This window comes from Erinaceus europaeus, chromosome 18, assembly GCF_950295315.1.
Source record: "Erinaceus europaeus chromosome 18, mEriEur2.1, whole genome shotgun sequence".
Taxonomy (NCBI): domain Eukaryota; kingdom Metazoa; phylum Chordata; class Mammalia; order Eulipotyphla; family Erinaceidae; genus Erinaceus; species Erinaceus europaeus.
The window spans coordinates 54770005-54776004 of record NC_080179.1 but is presented as its reverse complement, the minus strand read 5'-3'; positions in this window follow the sequence as shown (position 1 = coordinate 54776004).

The following is a 6000-nucleotide window of genomic DNA, read 5'->3' as shown; positions in this document are numbered from 1 at the left end:
AGAGAAGAAGTCAAACTCTCCCTATTTGCAGATGACATGATCCTATACATAGAAAAGCCTAAGGAATCCAGCAAGAAGCTTTTGGAAATCATCAGGCAATACAGTAAGCTATCAGGCTACAAAATTAACATACAAAAGTCAGTGGCATTCCTCTATGCAAACACTAAGTTAGAAGAAGTTGAAATCCAGAAATCAATTCCTTTTACTATAGTAACAAGAACAATAAAATATCTAGGAAAAAATTTAACCAAAGAAGTGAAAGACTTGTATCCTGAAAATTATGAATCACTACTCAAGGAAATTTAAAAAGACACGAAGAAGTGGAAAGATATTCCATGTTCATGGGTTGGAAGAATTAACATCATCAAAATGAATATACTACCCAGAGACATATACAAATTTAATGCTATCCCATCAAGATCCCAAATACAGTTTTTAGGAGAATAGAACAAATGCTACAAATGCTTATCTGGAACCAGAAAAGACCTAAAATTGCCAAAACAATCTTGAGAAGAAAAAACAGAACTGGAGGCATCACACTCCCAGAACTCAAATTGTATTATAGGGCCATGGTCATCAAAACTGCTTGGTACTGGAACACGAATAGACACATTAACCAGTGGAATCAAATTGAGAGTCTAGAAGTAAGCCCCCACACCTATGGACATCTAATCTTTGACAAAGGTGCCCAGACTATTAAGTGGGGAAAGCAGAGTCTCTTCAACAAATGCTGTTGGAAAAAATGGGTTGAAACATGCAGAAGAATGAAAGTGAACCACTATATTTCACCAAATACAAAAGTAAATTCCAAGTGGTTCAAGAACTTGGATGTTAGACCAGAAACTATCAGATACTTAGAGAAAGATATTGGCAGAACTCGTTCCCACATAAATTTTAAAGGCATCTTCAATAAAACGAATCCAATTACAAAGAAGACAAAGGCAAGCATAAACCTATGGGACTACATCAAATTAAAAGGCTTCTATATAGCAAAAGAAACCACTGCCCAAACCAAGAGACCCCTCACAGAATGGGAGAAGATCCTTACATGTCCTACATCAGACAAGAGGCTAATAACCAGTATATATAAAGAGTTTGCCAAACTCAACCACAAGAAAACAAATAACCCCATCCAAAAGTGGGGAGAGGTCATGGACAGAATATTCACCACAGAAGAGATCCAAAGGCCAAGAAACACATGAAAAAATGCTTCAAGTCAGGGCTGGGTGGTGGCGCACTTGGTTGAGTGCACATGTTACAATGTACAAGGACCCAGGTTCAAGCCCCCAGTCCCCACCTGCAGGGGGAAAGCTTTGCAAGTGGTGAAGCATGGCTGCAGATGTCTCTCTGTCATTTCCCCTCACTATTTCCCCCTTCCCTCTCAATTTCTGCTGTCTCTATTCAATAAATAAATAAAGATAATAAAAAATAAATAAATAAATAAAAGTAAAAAAAAATGCTCCAAGTCTCTGATTGTCAGAGAAATGCAAATAAATACAACAATGAGATACCACTTCACTCCTGTGAAAATGTCATACATCAGAAAAGGTAACAGCAGCAAATGGCTGCAGCAGCAAAAAGGTTGTGGGGTCAAAGGAACCCTCCTGCACTGCTGGTGGGAATGTAAACTGGTCCAACCTCTGTGGGAAACAGTCTAAAGAACTCTCAGAAGGCTAGAAATGGACCTACCCTGTGATCCTGCAATTCCTCTCCTAGGGATATATCTTAAGGAACCCAACACACCCATCCAAAAAGATCTGTGTACACATAACGTTCTTAGAAGCACAATTTTTAATAGCCCAAACCTGGAGGCAACCCAGGTGTCCAACTGTTGTTTTCGCTGGGCTATGTTGTTTTCGCCGGGCTGGCTTCACGGGCCGGTAACAGACGACCAGGGACTCATGGTTGAGCTGTAGGCAGTATCTCTTTATTCATGCAGGACGCAGCACAATCTAAGCCGAGCTAAGCTAAAGTAAAGTAAAGTACCCTAAAACTCACAATGCTGTCTTTATATATACTTGCCAAGTAGGGTGGAAACAGGATGTAACATAGAGAGGGTGGAGAGAAAAGTGACTGGTGAAAATCAGAGTGTGACAAGGAGGGGGCGGAGCAGGCGAGAATCCTATCACTGAACCACCAATGCCCTGGAGGGAGGGTGGTGCTTGTTAACAGTGGTTATGTAAATAGAATGCAGTGGTTATGTAAATAGAATAGTGTTAAGCAGGGGGAATTTAAACCAAATGAAACAGAAGGGGTCTCATGCATACCAACATCCAACAACAGATAAGTGGTTGAGCAAGTTGTGGTATATATACACAATGGAATACTACTCAGCTATTAAAAATGGTGACTTTACCGTTTTCAGCCGATCTTGGATGGACCTTGGAAACTTCATGTTAAGTGAAATAAGTCAGAAACAGAAGGATGAATATGGGATGATCTCACTCTCAGGCAGAAGTTGAAAAACAAGATGAGAAGAGAAAACACAAGTAGAACCTGAACTGGAATTGGTGTATTGCACCAAAGTAAGACTCTGGGGTGGGTATGGGGGAGAATACATGTCCAAAAAGGATGACAGAGGACCTAGTAGGGGTTGTACTGTTATGTGGGAAACTGAGAAATGTATGCATGTACAAACTATTGTATTTACTGTTTAATGTAAAACATTAATTCTCCAATAAAGAAATTTTTTAAAAAATCACAAGCCATGCCCAAATGACCAGAAGTAGAGCTCATTTAGCAACCCAATGTACTCATAGCTGCACAACTCACTAAATTTAACTGTTTCTCGACTGACTGGCTCTCAAAAGAGTCTACTATTGTCCTAACCTCCACGCCAACTCCTGATCTAATTGGTAGTCAGTAAACATTTCAAGTCAAGAAGTATTATTTGAAAACCTGTTATGTTTTACAAATTGTGTAGGTGCTGAGTGGTGAGTTAAAGAATCAAAGCCCCTTCCCCAAAAAAGTTTATATAGTAATGTTTTTAAAAATCCATGAAGCATGGATGAATGAGGAAAGTTGCTACAAATAAATGCCATGAAAAAAAAAGACAAGATATATTAACATTATAGAGAAGGCTTAATGCATTAAGAGGGAGTAAGAATAATTTTTCTCTGTTATGTATAGACTATTTTATTTACTGTTGACTATAAAACATTAATATGCCAATAAAGAAAAAAATAGCATTCATATAAAAAATAGACCTACTAGCTTTTTCCAAAATTAAAAAAAAAGAATAATTTTTCTCAGAAAGTAATACTGGAATTAATACCCAAATGATGACAAGGAGCAAAAATCAAAATAACTGGAAGAAATTCATCTAGTCCATTGACTTCAAGTCAAGAATAAATGACCTAGTCAAGGCAGAGACTATCCCATGTAGGGCCATAGTAAAAGCTTTATTTTTTTCTTTGTTTTTTTAATCTGGTTGCAGTGGAAAGCCAAGAATGCATTAATCCCTGGAACTTCATGCTGTACCTTCTATTATAATTTCTGGCTGTTGAGATCACATGTAGCTGTTGAGATCACATGTGGAGGAGTGAATTCCAGAGATCCTACAATAAAGAACTCCTATTGGGGTGAAGGGAGTAAGGAGACTGCCATGAGTCCTATTTAGTTAGGAGAAGAACCATGACACCATTGTCTTCCAAAAGCATAGAGGATATATTTGAAGAGAGAAGTATAACTAATAGCACCCAACATACAGTGTGGACGATTTATGAATCTAGAAGGAAAATATTTAGTGAATTGGTCAGTTTGAAAAGCCTGAATGAAGGCCCAGTGGTGGTGTACCTGGTTAAACATATACATTAGAGCAGAGAAATGGGATAATGACTAGCATGAAGCATGGGTCAAGAGGCTTTGCAGAACACTGTGCAAATGAACTACCTGTAATCATAGGAATATACCGTATCTTCCACTGAACATCTAAAAGTGACTGAAAGAAACTGAGGAACTAAAATTTAAGTTTCATCTAATTTTAATTTATTTAAATTTAGATAGCCTCATGTAAGTAGTGGCTACTTCTTGGAACAGTACATTCATGGCTGTTCTCCTTTTAAGGAATAAGAAGATATATGTGTGCTGGACCCACACAGTAGGATGCATGTATTGCCATGTGCACAGTACAGGTTTAAATCCTGGCACCACATAGGAATGCCACAACAATGGGATACTCTAGTGCTATGGTGTTTCTTTCTGCCTGTCTATTGCTGTCACTCTATCTCTAAAATAAAAAGAATGAAAAAGTTGGCAAAGCAAAAAATGGGGGAGCTGGGTGATGGCACACCCATTTAAGTGCACATATCACCATGTGCAAGGACCCAGGTTCAAACCCCTGACCCCCCCCATCTGCAGGGAGGATGCTTAATGAGCAGGGAAGCTGGTCTGCATGTATCTATCTTTCTATCTCCCATCCCCTTTCAATTTCTCTCTGTCCTGTCAAATAAAAAATAGAAAGACAAAAAACCTCAAATATATGCCCCAAGTAGCTCTAGATTTTGGGTAAGCTTTCTGTCAACACCATCCTCCCTCGAATTCTTAAATTTGTTGGTGTTTGGTTTTTACAATAAGAAAAAAAAATAGACCCTTATGGTCAACTCTACAAACTACTGGAACTTCAGTTTAAAGTCATTTGACTCTCCTAAAAGCTTAGATCCGGGAGAACAGAAGAAACCAGTGGCGTTACTCTATAAGACACAGCTATATACAAATAATGTCAAAAGGCATAAATTATGGTGATACTGTGTATGATACAGCAAATCCTAACAAAGGTATTTTCAAAGTTAACCCAATTGTCAAATAATTTGGTTACAGCAATAACTATCTATTGCCTTCTTAAACTCTAAGACAGCAGGAACCTCCCGCTTCCTCTATAGAGCCTATATTTCCCCCAGTCCTGGGACCACTAGGGTGGGGCTCACTTTCCTGCATGCTCTCTCAATTCATACCAAATGATATTGCATCTGCCAATCCAAACCTAATCAATGCAATGAGTACCACCTCAGCATGCTTCACTTCAGACTGTGTCCAGAGACGTTAGATATGGAATGTCAACCCTTCAGCCTCATTACTCAGGTGGGACCTTTCTTTTCATAGGATTCTCTAATTCCATTTCTGGTGGTTCACTTCCTAACAAAATCCCAAAACCTAGATATAGGCCAGGTCCCATGAGATATGGCATATGTCCACATGTAGCTATAAAAAAAGGGCAAAATATATACCTGAAAGCAAAAGTGCACAATAGTTTGCAGTGAATCAATATATGCAGCAAGCAAGTAGAAAGACCTAAAAAGACACCATAAAGTTCCTGATGAAATAGTGTCTACTTAGACTTACCTCATCTACTTTGTATTACACTTCCCTCACTCACTCTAAAGCTAATCTTATCAAAGTAAGGATTACAAAAGCTGAATAAGGGCAAGAGACTGGCATACTTCAACGATGACTCTTTAGTCACTATCAAGCCACCCCACCAGCTGGGACCCTATTCGGGGAGTCCTGAGATTCCCAAACAGACATGATGGGCCTAGACCTTGAATAAATCACTCTCTCCATTGTTACCAGTCATCTCTATCAGGAACAACACAATAGACCCCTCTGTGGGCCCCATAGGACCTTGCCCTAAATGTGGATCAATGACGGTAGAGAATGTTTCATCCTCTTAAGGGAGGATGGACAACATACTCTATGCTACACCTGAGGAAGATGGGTCCTAAAATTAGGGCAGCTTCCAACATTTCTACTTATGACCACAGACTGTGAGCTCAGATCTAGAGGGATGCAGAGGTCACATAGGCTCCTAAGCTGATTATGAGCCCAAGATCACATCAGATTGATGGAGTTTACAGTCAACAATATTTATATACCTTTCCAATATTTGGGAGCTGCTCTCTTCCCTGATCCAGCTTTCTGGTCCTTTTTCCAGCCATGACATGATTTCCCCAGACAATAACTTGGGTCCACCTGCATATCAGATGTCAGGCTCAGGGAAAAAAA